This window comes from Schistocerca nitens, chromosome 8, assembly GCF_023898315.1.
Source record: "Schistocerca nitens isolate TAMUIC-IGC-003100 chromosome 8, iqSchNite1.1, whole genome shotgun sequence".
Taxonomy (NCBI): domain Eukaryota; kingdom Metazoa; phylum Arthropoda; class Insecta; order Orthoptera; family Acrididae; genus Schistocerca; species Schistocerca nitens.
The window spans coordinates 222,182,222-222,199,636 of NC_064621.1; positions in this window are offsets into that span (position 1 = coordinate 222,182,222).

Genomic DNA, 17,415 nt, shown 5'->3' on the forward strand with positions numbered 1-17,415 from the left:
ATCAAGTCGGTTGGACAGGATTTACGTCACAAGCACCCTTTCGACGGCGACGAGAGGAGCAGAGTTCTGGTCCACTGCATTCACCGACCACACAGCCTATATTTGCACCATTGCCCTCCAACCTGCACGTGTGTGGCGCAGTAGGCCCCCCTGGAAACTGAACGTCGCCCATGTGGACGAGCCGGCATGTAAAGGTGCTGTCGAAGAGTCGTGGAACGCGTCCTTACAGCGTCGTGGTCGTTACCGATCGACCCTCAGTTGGTGGATTGAATGTGCGAGGCCTGCTCTTAGGCACACCTTCATGGCTTACGGCCGGGAAGCAGCGGCATGGAGGAGGAGCACGGAAAACTTTTATTACACCGTCCTACGGGAATGTCTTGCTATGGAGCCCTCACCTGACAGGCAGATCACAGTCAATCGCGCGAAAGCGCAGCTCGTCTCCTTAGCACGCCATCATTTACAAGGCGCTGTTATACGGTCGCGTGCTCCAGACATGATACAATCAGAAAGGCCATCTATGCACCACGTGCTCATAGAACGCAGGAGGCGCCGTAGGGCACTGGTAACCGACATGATAACCGACGACGGTCGACACGTGGTAGAACAAGCAGATATAGCAGAAGCCTTCTATGGGCATTACGCTCAACTTTATTCAGCAGTGCTCCCTGATATGGCGACGGTAGACACCGTTTCAGCACATGTCCACGGTACGGTTCCACCAGACATGGTACCGACTTTACTGGGAGAAGTGACAGAAGAGGAAGTGCTCGACGCCATTGGTAAAGGTGCTCCCCATAAATCACCAGGAATCGATGGGTTACCATTAGAGTTCTATCGAGCCTTTACACAAATGTTGCTACCGTGTTTGATTGAAATTTGCCAGGAATTGATGTCCCCGGGTATAACATTGCCTGCACCATTCTTGGAAGGTCTGATTGTCCCCATCCATAAGCCGAAGGGACGGAATCATGTCCGCGACTATCGTCCCTTAACGTTATTGAACAGCGACTTCAAGATCTTTTCGAGGCTGCTATCAGAACGTATTCGCGGCACACCATGGCACGTCTTGTCCGACAATCAGACGTCCTTGGGGGGACCCAACAACATCAGAACTGCGTTATGTCGTTACAGAGATCTCATCTCCCTTGCACGGGTGAGACGTTTGCCGGCAGCCCTTGCGTCTATCGACTTTAGCCAGGCTTTTGACCGTGTGGGCCACACTTTCCTCACGGCCGTTCTACGGCGCATGGAATACCCCGACCCCTTTATCACAGTGTTGGCACGCCTACTACATGGTGCAACTTCTCGAGTTCTTGTTAATGGAAGACTGACGGCACCCATGCCGATCAGTACGACAGGGATGTCCATTATCAACATTGTTATTTGCATTGGCCTTAGAACCTTTGTTGTGTGGTCTCCGAGACAGGCTCACTGGGATACAGTTCGGCGGCTCCATCTATCGTTGCACCGCATATGCGGATGATTTGATGATCGTCATACGTGGAGCTGACGACATGGCCGCGGCTTTGGACTGGATTGCAACCTACGGTACAGCTTCTGGTAGCCTTGAGCATCGGGATTGGGCTACCGCAGGAACACATTGCCCCCTTACGCTTCAGTGATACTGTACGCTGCTTGGGCTTAGATTTCATGAACGACATGCGACGCGCGACGACGCTCAGTTATCGACGCCTTCTTAACCAAATTAGGGCCGCTTGCGATCCCTCAACATCGTTCAGCGGGCGTATTATGCCAATGTATACCTTGCGTCCCGCATACCGCATTTCGCCCAAACGCTACCCATTCCGAAGCCCTTGGCTCGTAGCATCATGGCAGCGCTGGGATACTTCGTCACCGCTGGTATGTTACTGAAGATCAGATACGTAACTCTTACCCTCCCCAAGGAAAAAGGTGGTCTCGGCCTAGTTAACGTCCATGATAGGGCCATTGCCCTCTATGTTAGCTCACATTTATGTCTGCTGCGCCGTTGTACTACGAGCCTCACGAGTCTGCTTCTGACGGCGCTACGACCTGCTTCACTAAGAGCGCCGGTGCCACTACAGGACATCCCAGCGCCCCTCTTTCATATAGGACGTTTCTATTTAGAACAAAGTTATTGCAGTGTCGCGCTCACGACACCACAAATGGCCACAACTCGACGCCTATATCATGACATGCTGCAACGCCGCCCCCTAAATGTGGTCGAACTAAAATATCCTGACGTACGGTGGCGCGTGGTGTGGAAGACTGTACACGATGCCATGCTTGATTCCGATGTTGTTTCTCAATGGTACGTAGTCGTTAATGGGAAGCTCGTGACGCAAGAACGTCTCTACAATATTCACATGGCAGAATCTCCCAATTGTGTGGGTTGTAATACAGTAGATTCTGACGAGCACCGCCTCAGCTGTGGAGAGGCGGAACCGGTTTGGCACCTAGTGCGGCAGATGCTGGCTTATCTCTTGCGAGTTAGGCCGGAGCATATATCTGCACGCACGTTTTTGTTTCCGGATGAGACATTTTACCCCAAGACTCGAACCAACTCTGTCACCTGGATACGTGGACATGCAGTCCATTACCTCTGTCGTGACGGACACAAGAATTTCCTTGACTTCTGGCTCTATTTGCAAGAAAGACATCATGCTATTTCCGGGCATACCAGATATCGACAGTGCTTCGCAAACTACCTATGGAGTGCCTTTCACAGCCCGCCGTGTAGCTGGAATGTTCCAGGCAGTGGCAGATGAGGTCACAACTAACTGCAAACGAGCATATATTGAACAATGTTTATCAGTGGGCGCAGTCGCTGGGAAGCCTCACTACGACGTGGTAGCTTTCTTTTCATGTTATTTATGTTTCATATCTTCGATGGCGTCTTCATTCTGTTTTAGTTTTCCAGGCTTGATTAACTATGACTGTTCGCACATTGATATCTATATATATAAAAAAAAAGATTAAAAAAAGTGGGCAGGAGACCTGCGTTCGAATCCAAATAAATACACAAGAACAAAATAAGAACAAAATGAACAACAAATAAAATTTAATAAAGTATTATACCGTTTCCTTTCTCCTTTTATTTTATTTTTTTATACAAAGTTCAGAGGCATTTTAATTTTTGTTCGTTGGCGGAACCTGAAGTGGTGGCGAACGGCCGTCCTAGTTAGCTTTAGGATGAAAGTGGCGGTGGCATTAGCTTTGTTTTTGTTTTTAGGCTAGATAGGTTTTTGGGGGTAGTAAGGGTGATAGGGGCCAACGCCTGAAATGGAAGAGGTAATTTTCTTTCTTTAAAAAAAAAAAGTGGTTAAGGCGTTGGACAAAAAAAAAAAGAAAACAAACAAATATATATACATAGAAAAAAAGAAAAAGAAAAAAAAGGGGTATGATTCCTGCTTCGGGTGCAGGAGGTCCCGGGTTCAAATCCCGGACGAGCCCTTGCGTTTTGTGCAAACGTGTGGCAACTACCGGCATGTTAAAAAAAAAAGTGGTCAGCGTGACAGACTGTCAATCCTAAGGGCCCGGGTTCGATTCCCGGCTGGGTCGGAAATTTTCTCCGCCCAGGGACTGGGTGTTGTGTTGTCCTAATCATCATCATTTCATCCCCATCGACGCGCAGGTCGCCGAAGTGGCGTCAAATCGAAAGACCTGCACCAGGCGAACGGTCTACCCGACGGGAGGCCCTAGCCACACGACATTTCCATATCCTCGTCTTCTTAATGAAGCACCTCTAAACCACAATGCTTTTGCGGTAACAACAGATGAATGTCCAGCTGATAATGTCTTGCGTGCACATTGTATCTGAGCTGAAGGTATCCCGCTAGATGAATTGAACAATGAGGAACAGTGACTTGACGTGCCCAGTCTCCTGACTTAACTCCTCTGGACTTCTTTCTTTGGGGATTTCTAAAAATTGTTTTCTGCCTAGATATTTCAATAAACCCAGAGAATATGCAGAAACGTATCTTGAGTGCTTGTGATTCGTTTCAGGAGGCAACAATGTAAGCAACGATGAGTTCTGTCATCCAAAGCTTAAACTAGTGTATCACTGTCCCTTATCACCACTTTGAATACCTTTGTATGTTTTACCCCTTTTTGCGCCCACGATTGATTACAGTACTACAAACTGATGTTCCCGTTTCTGCTTCTCTTTAAGTTGAATGTTTTGTTTCTATAAGTATATGATACGTTTTTGAACATGCCTTGAGACGAGGAAGTGGGTTACTGAATGAAAAATACAGAATGCTCTTAAAACAACGTACTGCTGTTCATATCTTCGTAATGAACAAAGATAAAAGATAGGCAGTCATGCTGCTTAACGTCCCCCTGGTGTTAACTGGGTGTTCCACTGGTTCTTGGTAGAATATTTTGTACATTATGACTGAAGAAACACGCGACACTGGTGTAATATTCTACTGGTAGCTAAACAAAACTTACTTGACGCATATTTTGTTTCCAGAGAAAAATTATTGTAGTGATCAAGATAAATGGGACACCCTTTATATATTTGTTTACAGGAAATGAAATGCAAGGGGTCAAAGTCTAAGGAGATAGCAAAGTGTTACCAGCTTACGAGGGCTATTCAGAAAGTAACAGACGTTTTCATCTATCCGGCGGCCACCATCTTTGTGCGGTAACGTTCCAACACTCAGTGGCTGCATGTGGTCCGTGTATCTGGTACTTTCCTTTCTGTGACGTGTTAAAGTGTGCGCTGCAATAGGAAATCCCATCACTTTTCAGGTAAGTTCTGTGATTAGGTTTTTGTTGGCAAAAAACTGCAAACCATATGAAATTTATGGCGACCTTTGTGATGTGTACGGAAAAGGAATAATGAATGAAAACAGAGGGAGGCAACAGGTCATTGATTTTAAAAATGGCCGCACCAATATTCACGATGGTGACCGCAGTGGTAGGCTAAGCCTTGTAACTGGAAGATCAGCGACAAAATTCGTGAAAATCATCGTCTCACGATTATGGAACTTTCATAACTACCACCTCTTCCCAGCAATGAAGACATGACTCGCTATACGAGCATTGCTATTGACACTGAACAGCGGTCTATACCCGTGGTTGCAATCGCAGGCGTTGCTTTCTACAGAGACTGTAATGAAAAACTTGATCCACGATATGATGAGTGCCTTAATTTGAATGGCGGTTATGTAGAAAAGTAACTGAGAGTTTACCTTTAGAATGTATATAACAAAATTTGCTTTTTCCAAATTGTTAATTTTTTATTTCGAAACGTCTGTTACTTTATAGATAGCCATCGTATATCGTGACTCTGCAAATCACAGAAACAGCATATTATATCGGCGTATAGATGTAGTGGCGGAAAAATTCCAGCAAAACTCGCTCTCGGCAACCAGCTTTGTTTAAATGTAATATCTACTCAGACGCCTCAAACAAGATGCACAAATGATGAAAAGCGTGAGTTATTGGATGTTTACAAGATGTTTTGCAAAGTACACTACTTAACGGGCACGTGGGTGAACATGCTCCACCTAGCACTACAGTCTACGGAAGTTATAGAAATGGACATTGTAAGGCCCAGGGCGAAGATATTCTCAAGGTTCCTAACACCTCTTTTGTTATTTTTGAAAAGGAGACTATGAATATCTCATCTCCTACAAAAGTGATCTGCATCCATATTCATCCATAGATTACTTCCAGAAGGACATTTGACATATCTTGGTGTATATTACATAATACGCGACGGCTCCTTCCGTAACTGCTTTAGGGACGGAAAGGTGAGTCATTAACCACAGAACACCAACTCTTGATAGTTTGCTTATAAATGCTAGTTGGGAATGCAGCATACAAAAAAGAAAAACGCACTACGAATAAAATGATGTAATCTTCAAAGTCCACAAGGAATACCGATGTCATCTAAGACTACTGAGAATATGGAAAAGTATGAAATTAGTGGAAAAGACTGTGGCACTATAAGGAACAATTTCCACAGCTACATTACAACTACAGATTGGTATTAGCGAGGGCAAGCCACACAAAGATTCACGCAGGTGGAACAGAAACATCTAAAACCAACTTGCAATAAAGAAAACGTGTTTCAAAGAGTCTCAGATATCAAAAACAGAATCCGGTCGCCTTAATTAAGTACAAGCCAAAACAGAGGCTGGGTTTGTTTTCAAAAGGAACAGCCAACAACAGTAATTGTAAAAAAAGTCGCAACAGCTGGAACGAATATGAATATTTTTAAAATTGTTAAATTTAGGAACGAGTACACAAAAGATATAAAATACGATAAAAGTGTTAAAAATAGTTCTGGAACCATATTAACATCCAGTACGGATATTAATGAAAGATCACACGAATACTATTATAAGGTATACCAGCAGCTCAAGGTACACTATAGTTGAATTCTTTTATCTTGGCGGCTCGCGCATGCCCGCCCAGACGCGGGAGATTGCTGCGTTGCCAGAAGCACACGACGCACGCGCCAATAGAAGCAGCACCATAGTATAGCATAGTTCGCAAGCTTACGTTTAGGGGGGAGCGCGCAGTTCATGAAGTAAAGCCACCACGGCCGCATTAACCCTTTTGCTGCTACAAAGACGTGCTCTCTGCATTCCGCGCTGTGCGCGATTTTGTCACTGCACTGCTCGCCTGTGCAGACACATCGTGTTCCGACTGCTTTGACACTCTTATCATTCGATTCCACAAAAATTATTTGGCCCAAAAATTAGATTTTTACACATCTTCTTGACTGATACCTTCCCCCCATAAATGACTTAATTTTGTTTCAATGTTCAACGTAGTTATTATGCAGCATTAAATATAGTAAACCATTGCACGAAATTTTGAAGAGTTTGCAGAGGTAAAAGTCCATAGAGTATACTTTCCTTATGGTCGATTTTAGTTGCCACAATGTTGAGAATGAAATATGGACAAGATACCTAAATTTCATATAAAATTTACTGTATAACAATATCTCATTTAAGTACCACATAGGTGTCGTATGTAATATTGAGAAATATTCCGTCTTTCTCGACTGTAACAAGAGTTTTATTTACACTGAGCACGTTTGGCTTTATTTTAAAGCACTTCAATCAATCAAAACGAAGTAGACAAAACACATTAAACAAAACTGTGGACTTACAAAACATTAGGACTTGAATATACCGTCTATCAGTGAAGTGCTCTGAGCTATGTCAAATATAATTTTTGTGTGTGGCACACACAAACATCATTTATTTGATAAAACACTGATCAGCCAACACAAACGTTGAATATTGTGTTACCGCAGCACAAAACTACGAAAGGTGACTTTGCAATGGAGGAGACAAAATACTGTCCACTGAAGATGCTTCAAAAGAGAAAAACGCGTCTGGTCTAAATAAGTCGCTTATTACAGTTGCAGAAGAGGAATATATTTCAGTACCATTGGTAAAACTGCGACTGTGGAACAAAAACAAGAAAGAGAACATGAGTACCATTGTGTATTGGTTGGTCGGTTGGTTTGGGGGAGGAGACCAGACGGCGTGGTCATCGGATTAGGGAAGGATTGGGAAGGAAGTCGGCCGTGCCCTTTCAGAGGAACCATCCCGGCATTTGCCTGGAGTGATTTAGGGAAATCACGGAAAACCTAAACCAGGATGGCCGGACGCGGGATTGAACCGTCGTCCTCCCGAATGCGAGTCCAGTGTCTAACCACTGCGCCACCCCGCTCGGTCCATTGTGTATGTGCCATACCTTTCATTGATTGAAGTGCTTCAAAATAAAGCCAAACGCGACCGGTGTAAATAAAACTTTTATTACAGTCGCGAAAGACGGCATATTTCTCAATATTACATACGACACCTATGTGGTACTTAAATTAAATGAGATATTGTTATACAATAAATTTTATATGAAATTTAGGTATCTTGTCAACATTTCATTCTCAACATTATGGCAACTAAAATCGACCATACGGAAAGTATACGCTGTGGACTTCTACCTCTGCAAACTCTTCAAAATTTCGTGCAATGGTTTACTACATTTAATGCTGCATAATAACTGCGTTGAACATCGAAACAAAATTAAGGCATTTACGGGGGGAAGGTATCAGTCAAGAAGACGTGTAAAAATCAAATTTTTGGGCCAAATAGTATTTGTGAAATCGAATGATAAAGCGTGTCAAAGCAGTGGGAATACCACGTGTCTGCACAGGCGAGCAGTGCAGTGATGACAAAATCGCCCACAGCGCGGAATGCGGGGAGCACGTGTCTGCAGCAGCGAAAGGGTTAATGAAGAGACAAAGCACTAGAAATGTTAAAAAATTGCATTCAAACAAATATAATTCGTGAAGTAAGGCACTTCGATATTGTTTTTAAATAATGAAAATATTAAGCACCACGCAAGGTTTGAACTCATAACCTTTCACATAGAAGCTAAACACCTTAACCGTTACCCTACCGCGGCTCGTCTGCTTACAGCATGCCATTAAGATTCTTAACGTGTCACGCAAAATACTGACAAACACTGTTGGTATAACTATGAATTACTCACGCTTCGTCGAAGTACAATAGGAAATAAACAATTACCGCTGTTCTTTATTGCGAAAAAGCAGTATAAAAGAAAGTCTGCTATCAAGACATTGCTTTTGTTCTATTACTTTATTTATGACTGAACGTTTCTAAAACTGAAGACACTCGTCCATGCTCTGCACTGCAGTCGAGATCTGGCAACGTCGTTCTCTGTTCATTGGCTGACTGTGTTTTGTGACGTCAGATGCGCAGAACGAACCTAAACATAAATGACGCGCACTTTAGAAGTTATAACACTAGTAGAAGTAAAAATCACCCTTAAAAATACGGTAAACGGTATAGCAACTGGATCTGACGAAACGCCTACTGCACTTCTAAAGATTTGTGGGGATTTCATTATATTATGGCCCACCAAAATATTTAACCCTACTTTAACAGGTGGAGTACCTGTTGTCTGGAGACGCATATAGCTGATTGTGAAAATTATCGTCCAATAAAACTAACATCACTAACACTGAATATGTGGCAAAAAGTGCTTGCAAACAAATTTAATTAGGTAGCAAAAACTACGCCCAACGAAAGTGGTTTCATCAGAGGGGTAGACACTGTAGACGCTATTCATACCGTTAAAATCCTAATGGAAAGTACAAAGATCTTAAGACAGGCCTGAATCTTGTATTTACTGAACGTGAAAACACTTCCGACTGACAGCCTACGACAGGCAGTGTGTCCCAGAGTACCACATACATAATCTCAACGACATTTAAGAGAATATCAAGGCAAAAGTTGTAAGCTCTTCATTGTCAGTGAAGAATTCGAGGTAAAAGTTAAGATCCAACAACGATCTACTTTGAATCCACTGCTAATCAAGCAGGTCATGAACTACTACACAGAACATCTACAGAACCCATCTCCATGGACACGATTATATATATACGACATAGCTCTAACAAGAGAATTTCTATCAGAAGTTCAAGACGATTTTAATGCTTTATGCAAGGTGACAGAACGTTGAGGACTTAGAGCAAATAGGACCAAAATAGGATGTATGTTTTCCAACTTCTCAAGAACGGCCGCCATTTCGTAACTGCAGCTACAGCTATACAATACCCTTATAACACCAACCGATCGCTTCAATTTCCTCATGTCGGTAATAACAGCCACAACTTCCACAGATACAGACATTGAAAACCATATGAAAACTAGATGGTTAGGATGGAGGTCACAAATAGGAATCATCTGTGGTGCGAAAATATATACCGAAGTCAAAGAAATGCATTACCTGACAAAAGAAGTGAAGCACCCTGAAGGGGAAGAGAAAACGCAATGAAACTTCACGCACTGAAATGGTTCAAATGGCTCTAAGCACTATGGGACTTAACATCTGAGGTCATCAGTCCCCTAGACTTAGAACTACTTAAATCTAACTAACCTAAGGACATCACACACATCCATGCCCGAGGCAGGATTCGAACCTGCGACCGTAGCAGCAGTGCGGTTCCGGACTGAAGCGCCTAGAACCTCTCGGTCACAGCGGCCGGCCTTCACGGATTCATACGGTATGTTATTTCAGTGATAACAAAAGCGAGCTAAAATATACAAAGAACGTGGCAGTATGAGCCCACTTACCAGTACGAGAGGCGTTTGAAAAGTCCATGCAAAAATAAAAACTACCTACGTGTTTGGAGTAAACCTTTTCTATTTTTCGACACAGCTTCCTTTTAGACTTGTACACTTCGTCAACGCTGTTCTAATTTGTTGATCCCTTGCGAATAATAGGAATTGTCCAAGTCTGCAAAATAACTATTAGTTGCTGCAATCACCTCCTGGTTTGAATAAAATGTTTCTCCCGCCAGCCATTTCTTCAAATTGGGGAACAAATAATAGTCCGAGGGAGCCAAGTCTGGAGAATAGGGGGGTTGTGAAACGAGTTGGAATCCTATTTCTATTAATTTTGCGACCACAACTGCTGAGGTGTGTGCTGGTGCATTGTCATGGTGGAAAATAACTTTTCTGCGTTCCAATCGTCGGCGTTTTTCTTGGAGCTCGGTTTTCAAACGGTCCAATAACGATGAATAATATGCACGTGTAATAGTTTTACCCTTTTCCAGATATCCGATGAGGATTATCCCTTGCAAATCCCACAAGACAGTCGCCATAATCTTTCCGGCCGAAGGAATGGTCTTCGCCTTTTTTGGTGCATATTCTCCCTTGGTAACCCATTGTTTAGATTGTTCTTTGGTCTCAGGAGTATAGTAATGCCTCCATGTTTCATCCACAGTGACGAAACGACGCTTAAAGTCTTGCGGATTCTTCCTGAACAGCTGCAAACCATCCTTGCAACATTTCACTCGATTCAGTTTTGGTGAAACGTGAGCAGTCGCGGAACCCATCTTGCGGATAGCTTTCTCATGTCCAAATGTTTATGCAAAATATTATGTACCCGTTCATTCGAGATGCCCACAGCACTAGCAATCTCACGCAACTTAACTCTTCTGGCGTCCACCACCATATCATGGATTTTATCAATGATTTCTGGAGTCGTAACCTCCACAGGGCGTCCAGAACGTTCAGCATCACTTGTGCCCATATGGCCACTCCGAAAATTTTGAAACCACTTACAAACTGTTCTAATCGAAGGTGCAGAGTCACCGTAATGTTTATCAAGCTTCTTTTAGTCTCCTGAGGCGTTTTGCCTTTCATAAAGTAATGTTTAATCACCACACGAAATTCTTTTTCGTCCATTTTTTGACAAACACTCAACTTCCTTGATTCACACTAATGTCAAACACGAAGGAATAGACCAATACGGCTGAAAATGGGTGTGCGTTCTTTCCAAAGATGCTGCTAACTAAACATGACCTCAATACGCACCGGTGGTACTATCTCTCGTATGATGCGTTGCGTCCCATCTGGCATGGATGCATGCACTGATTGGTTAGGAAGGGTGTCATACAGCTGTTGTATCCTCCTGAGCCAAGTTCACCCACAACTGTCATAACTGGTCCTTGATATTCCGGGTACTGGTTCAGGGACAGAGTTGAGGCGGGCTAGTCCCATAGATGTTCTATGGCTGTCAGAGCTGGGGATCATGCTGGTGGGGAGTACGTCGACATCTCAGAGACAGTTCGTAGAGACAAGTGCCATACATGACAAGCACTGTCCTGTTGAAAAGTGATACCACTAAACCGTCATGTATGAGGATATGAGGACGCAGAGTGTCTGTGATGTAGTGTGGTACCATCAGAATTCCCTCTGCCACTACCAGCCATGACCTGAAGTCATATCCGATGGTTCCCCAGACTATGACACCAGAAGCAACGCCATTGTGCCTCTCGCCAGGTGGCCGCCATACTTGCCGATGATGGTCATCAGAACTGTGATCTATTGTTGAACGCAATGCGACGCCATTCGTCAGTGGTTCATGCTTTCCGGTCACGGCATCGCTCATAAGGACTTTTCCACTTTGTTCATCTGCATGAAAACAGGATTATGATATTTTAAATGATGCATAAAATATCTGAGGTGAACATCTTAGCTGAACCACGCGGTATTCAAATGTTTTTAAAATATACAAAAAGACGCTTTTCATTGATGATATTTAACATAACATATAGGTAACCGTCTGACAATTAAAAACTGATGTAAGGGCCTTACGTTTATTAGGAATAGTGAGGGGAGGGAACACCAAGCTGGCTTTTCTACCAAACCGATCGACAACAGATCACATTTTCACTCTGAGACAACTGTTTGAAAAACACGGGAAATGTCATAAAGATATCTATAAACTGTTCATCGATTTTCAACGTGCACACGACAAAATCCACAAGAATAGCCTATGCAATACACTGCGTAATTTCAGAATTCCTGAGAAGCTGCTGAGAATTGGGCTATTTGTATGGACGGGTCAAGGGCGGCAGTTCGTTTTTGTGGGGACTCATCAGAAACGTCCGAGACAGAGAAAATTCTCAGGCAGGGGGATGCTCTTTCACGTGTTCTCTTCAACGCCATTCAGAGGAAGCAATATGGGAACGTAGGTAACAAGTGTTAGCTGCAGTACAGATGGATAATAATTTCAGTTCTCTCACATATGTAGATGAGATAGCACTACTAATTGAATCAAAACATGAGTTGAAATAAATGTGTCGGAAAATGGATAACTACGAACAGGAGGTTGGACTGAAGATGAATCAAGACAAAACGGAATTCATGAAATTAGGAAGAAGAAAAGAACAGGAAGAATTACTTGAGATAGAGAGCTTGAGGTTCAAGAGAGTTCACCAGTCCAACCACTGAAAACAGCTTAGGAAAGGACATCAAGAGAAGAATAACAGTGGGAATGAAATGCATGTGTTCCCTCAGGGATACACTCAGCTCACAGTAAATGTCAGCGAGCACATAACACATAGATATGTCCAGCAGTCATGTACGACTGAGAGACAATAGCACGAATAAACGGGAAAAGTAAAAAAAATTAATATTTGAAAGAAGATATGGCGACTGATCTTAGACAAAGGAGAATGGAGGAGGAGGGAGGACGAGGAAATTTAGCTCTTTATGCAACGACCACAATCCTACACAAGTTGAAGAGGAGAAGAATCCAATGGATGGGCCATGAGGCCAGTATACGAGAAGAAAGAGAAGTGAAGAAGGTATTTGAGGGGAAACCAAACGCCAGACGCCCCAACGGACGACCAATGCATTGCTGGATGGACCACATGAAGAAGGACTTGGCAAACTCTGGCGACTGAAGTCTCCTGGAGGTATCGAGCACGAACCAGAAAGGAATGTAGGCAGTTTGTGGAAGCAGCGTGTGGTCTGCAGGGTCTGTGATCGCTGGGTATGTATGTACTTTATTGTCCGGCAAACTCACAAAAATTTGAAAGTAAATGCCTGCGATTCTGAAATCAACAAATTTCAAGATTTAAAGTGAAGTTATGCATATTACATCAAAATTACAATACATTAAAATAAAGTGATGTCATACTGTAAAATAAGCCTTGGTTCAATCCAGCCATTGTGGAAACCGCGTTGTCAAGGAATATATCTGAGAAGGATTCTGTATGTAAAAACGAATCACCTGGTGATCTATTGGCTAACTATGAATTTGCTATTGACAGTTTCAATTAATAGTTATTCAGCACAAATCTTAAAAGTACTTTAGTCAATAAAATGTATAAAACTCCATTACAGAGTCTGCAGTTACCGTATTTTATGACACAGATGTGACGCTAATGGTACTCTGAAAGAATGCACGTTGAAAGCCATCATAAGGCTTGAATTACTGTAATTTGACCATCATGTGTTTTTGCGAGGCTTGTTTAGGAAGAAACAGGATGTGGATTATCTCTTCTGCAAATATTCGCCCACGGAAGTAAACCACTCTCTCACGTACAATGCCTCTCTTGTGTCGTGTGCTACTGCAGTTGGATGCGCATCTACTTGGTGCTTTCGCGCTTACTAAACGAACCTATGATGAAACGTGTTGCTCTTCTATGATCTCCTCTGTTTCCTGTGTCAACTCTTGAAAGGTTCCTTCTGTTTAGTTACGCATCGTTACCTTTTTGTATCACTCTTCCTCTATTTCCTTCTATCTATGCTAGAGCGTGCCAGACGTGTGCGTGGCTCAGTCGCCTCATTGACACGTGCTTGCCCGCTTGATACACTGCTCGGAAGGATTGAATTTAAGGGGCTGGCCCGACGTTTAGTTAAATGATCTGATGATTATTATGTTAATATTGCGCAACGGATAACGCGGGGGAGGGCTCAAACAACCAAGTGGGCACGTCAGTAAAGGCCACGCTCTATCATGATCTACAGGGACACCACTTTGCTAGTAACATTGCTCTCTACAAAGGGACTGGGGTTTGCAATTATCATCAAATTCATGACATTGCTATCGACACAGGACTGGGGTTTGTAATGAGCACTAAATCCATGACATCAAGCTTATAGGACATTTATTGTCTAGATTCCCAGAAACTTTACAAACTTAATATGACATTTATTATCTATATTCCCCCAAAATTTACAGATTTAATAACTGCAGCAAACAAAGTCAAGTCAAATAACTTCTAGTTTTGTCTCGCACAGAAAGTGCTTAAACTAACAGGCATCTCGTTTCTACTTTTTTTTTTTTTTGGTCATCAGTCTACTAACTGGTTTGATGCGGCCCGCCACGAATTCCTTTCCTGTGCTAACCTCTTCATCTCAGAGTAGCACTTGCAACCTACGTCCTCAATTATTTGCTTGACGTATTCCAATCTCTGTCTTCCTCTACAGTTTTTGTCCTCTACAGCTCCCTCTAGTACCATGGAAGTCATTCCCTCATGTCTTAGCAGATGTCCTATCATCCTGTCCCTTCTCCTTATCAGTGTTTTCCACATATTCCTTTCCTCTCCAATTCAGCATAGAACCTCCTCATTCCTTACCTTATCAGTCCACCTAATTTTCAACATTCGTCTATAGCACCACATCTCAAATGCTTCGATTCTCTTCTTTTCCGGTTTTCCCACAGTCCATGTTTCACTACCATACAATGCTGTACTCCAGATGTACATCCTCAGAAATTTCTTCCTCAAATTAAGGCCGATATTTGATATTAGTAGACTTCTCTCGGTCAGAAATGCCTTAAGCACTGGGAAAGATTATTGGACTACGTTGCTGCCCTTGTGCTCCATGTGCTGGGACAGTGATCGAAATTCGCACCCAAGAGTACTACTAGGACCGAATAACAAAAATTCTGTTTGGCGGAAAAACGAAAGAACAAAGCAGACACAAACATCTCCCATATTCACAAAAGAAAGCAAATTCTTAAAAAATAAAACATCCTTTGAAATACGGCACACGCAAATAATCAATTAACAGCATCCTCACCCTAACTAAATTCCAAGAACTAACTGGTATCTCGCTGTTAGTGCAATTCGGCACCACGTGGGTGACCGATACCAACAGCTAATTTCTTTGTACTCACCCCTCTGTTCGCTCTTGCTTTCCATACTATACAATCATTCACACGCTCAATCTATTCTTTATCAAAGTAGTTAGGATGTGCTGCTTGCAAATGGGGCTTAAAAAGGAACAGTGAACAAAATTTATTAGATGGCCTAGAAAAATTTTACGTCACACGCTTAGAACATTAAATATGTAACACAAGCATCTCCTGCCAGGTTTCACACGGAATCGTCATCCAAATTACTCATCAGCTGTTACGACCAGTCATTACAGGAGGCAACAGAACCCCAATAAAGTGTATTTGGATTGTGATCTCACAATTGCTTCCTTATTTCGAGATAAATACTCAGTATACTGCAAGGAAAAGCAGGTTCCTGCAGTATCTGAAAGTAAATTCAGAGAAATTTTCGTATCTGAATTTAACATAGGCTTCAAACTACCAAAAAGTGACACCTGTTCAAAATGTGATGGATTTCTAATTGCAATAAATAACCCAGAATTATGTGCAGAAGAAGTCACAGAAAAGAAACAACAATATGAACTGCATCTCAAAAAGGCTGACAGAGGACAAAATATGATTGCGTCTTCAACTGCTCTGGCTAAAGAAAATTCGAAAGAGCATCATATGATAGCAATGGACATGCAGCAAACGTTCCCAACACCTAAACTAACAGTTGGTCCAGCATTTTACAAGAGGAAAATATGGACATACAACTACAGTATCTATGACTGTGGATCAAATAAGGGTTATATGTTTCTGTGGAGCGAGAAAAATGGAGGACGGGTTCATATGAGGTTGGAAGCTGCTTATTGAAGTACTTGGAGATAACTAATCCTCAGACAAAACATCTCCACATAATCACAGACAACTGCAAGGGTCAGGCAATGAAGTGGACTATTATTGCTTTGGAAAGGTCCCTTGTTGCTACCAAAAGATGTATTCTGTCCAGCATTACTTCCCTGTGGTAGGTCACACCATTCTACCTTGCGATCGTGATGCCAGAAACAGACGTCCAATAGTGTACACTCCAGATGAATGGGCAGAAGTAATAAAATCTGCGAGTCCAAAATATTTCATTGTAACTAAAACGGAAAGAGAAGACTTCAGAAGTTTGGAAAGCCTGAAGACATTGATCTTAAAACGTACAGAATCCACGTCTGGAGATCCCCACCATTTCAGTGAAGCTACTCAATTTGAGTCTGAAGATCCCTTCAAGCTAAGTGTAAAGCACTCTTATTCAGACATAGGAGCTTTCATGTCAGTGGATATTCGTGTCAAAAAGAAATGAAGGCTAGTTGAACCAAATCCATATCAACTGCCAATAAAGTACAGAAAGCCACTACCAATTAACCAGAAAAAATTGATGATGTACTGTCTCTTATGCCATACATAGCTGCAGAAAAATCAAGATTTCTTTCGGTCATGTTCTGGAAATAACATCTACAATGATGAGCTAGAGGAACTTCCTTGATGTAACTGTATCAATGAAAAAGTAATTTCTACATCTCAGATACCTGATATGTATATATTAATGTGTAAAAATTATATATTCTGCTTGCTGTGTAAGAGTAGTTACAATAAATCCTTACAAATTCATACTCTATGTTTTAAACAATTTTTTGGGAGAAATAGTCATAAGCCACCGTTGACTACATCTTAATTAGAATCATTCTAAAATTAATATTTTATAGAATGCAGAGAGTTGACTATTTAACAACATGCTTCGCAAGTATTAAGCAAGTGTTTGCAGTAGAAATAAGGTTTCTATTTTGTATTAAACATTTTCAGACCTCCGTGGAACTTTAAAGTCGCTGTATCTCAAAACTAGTTCGATGTGGCTTATTACTATATCCCTCCGACCCCTTCATATACACAAACACAGGTGCTGTTCTGCCTTAAGTTCAATGAACGAGGGTGTCGTTTTTATTTCGTATCGTGGGACATAGATCGTGAGCTGTAGTGGTAAGACTTTATTTAGTG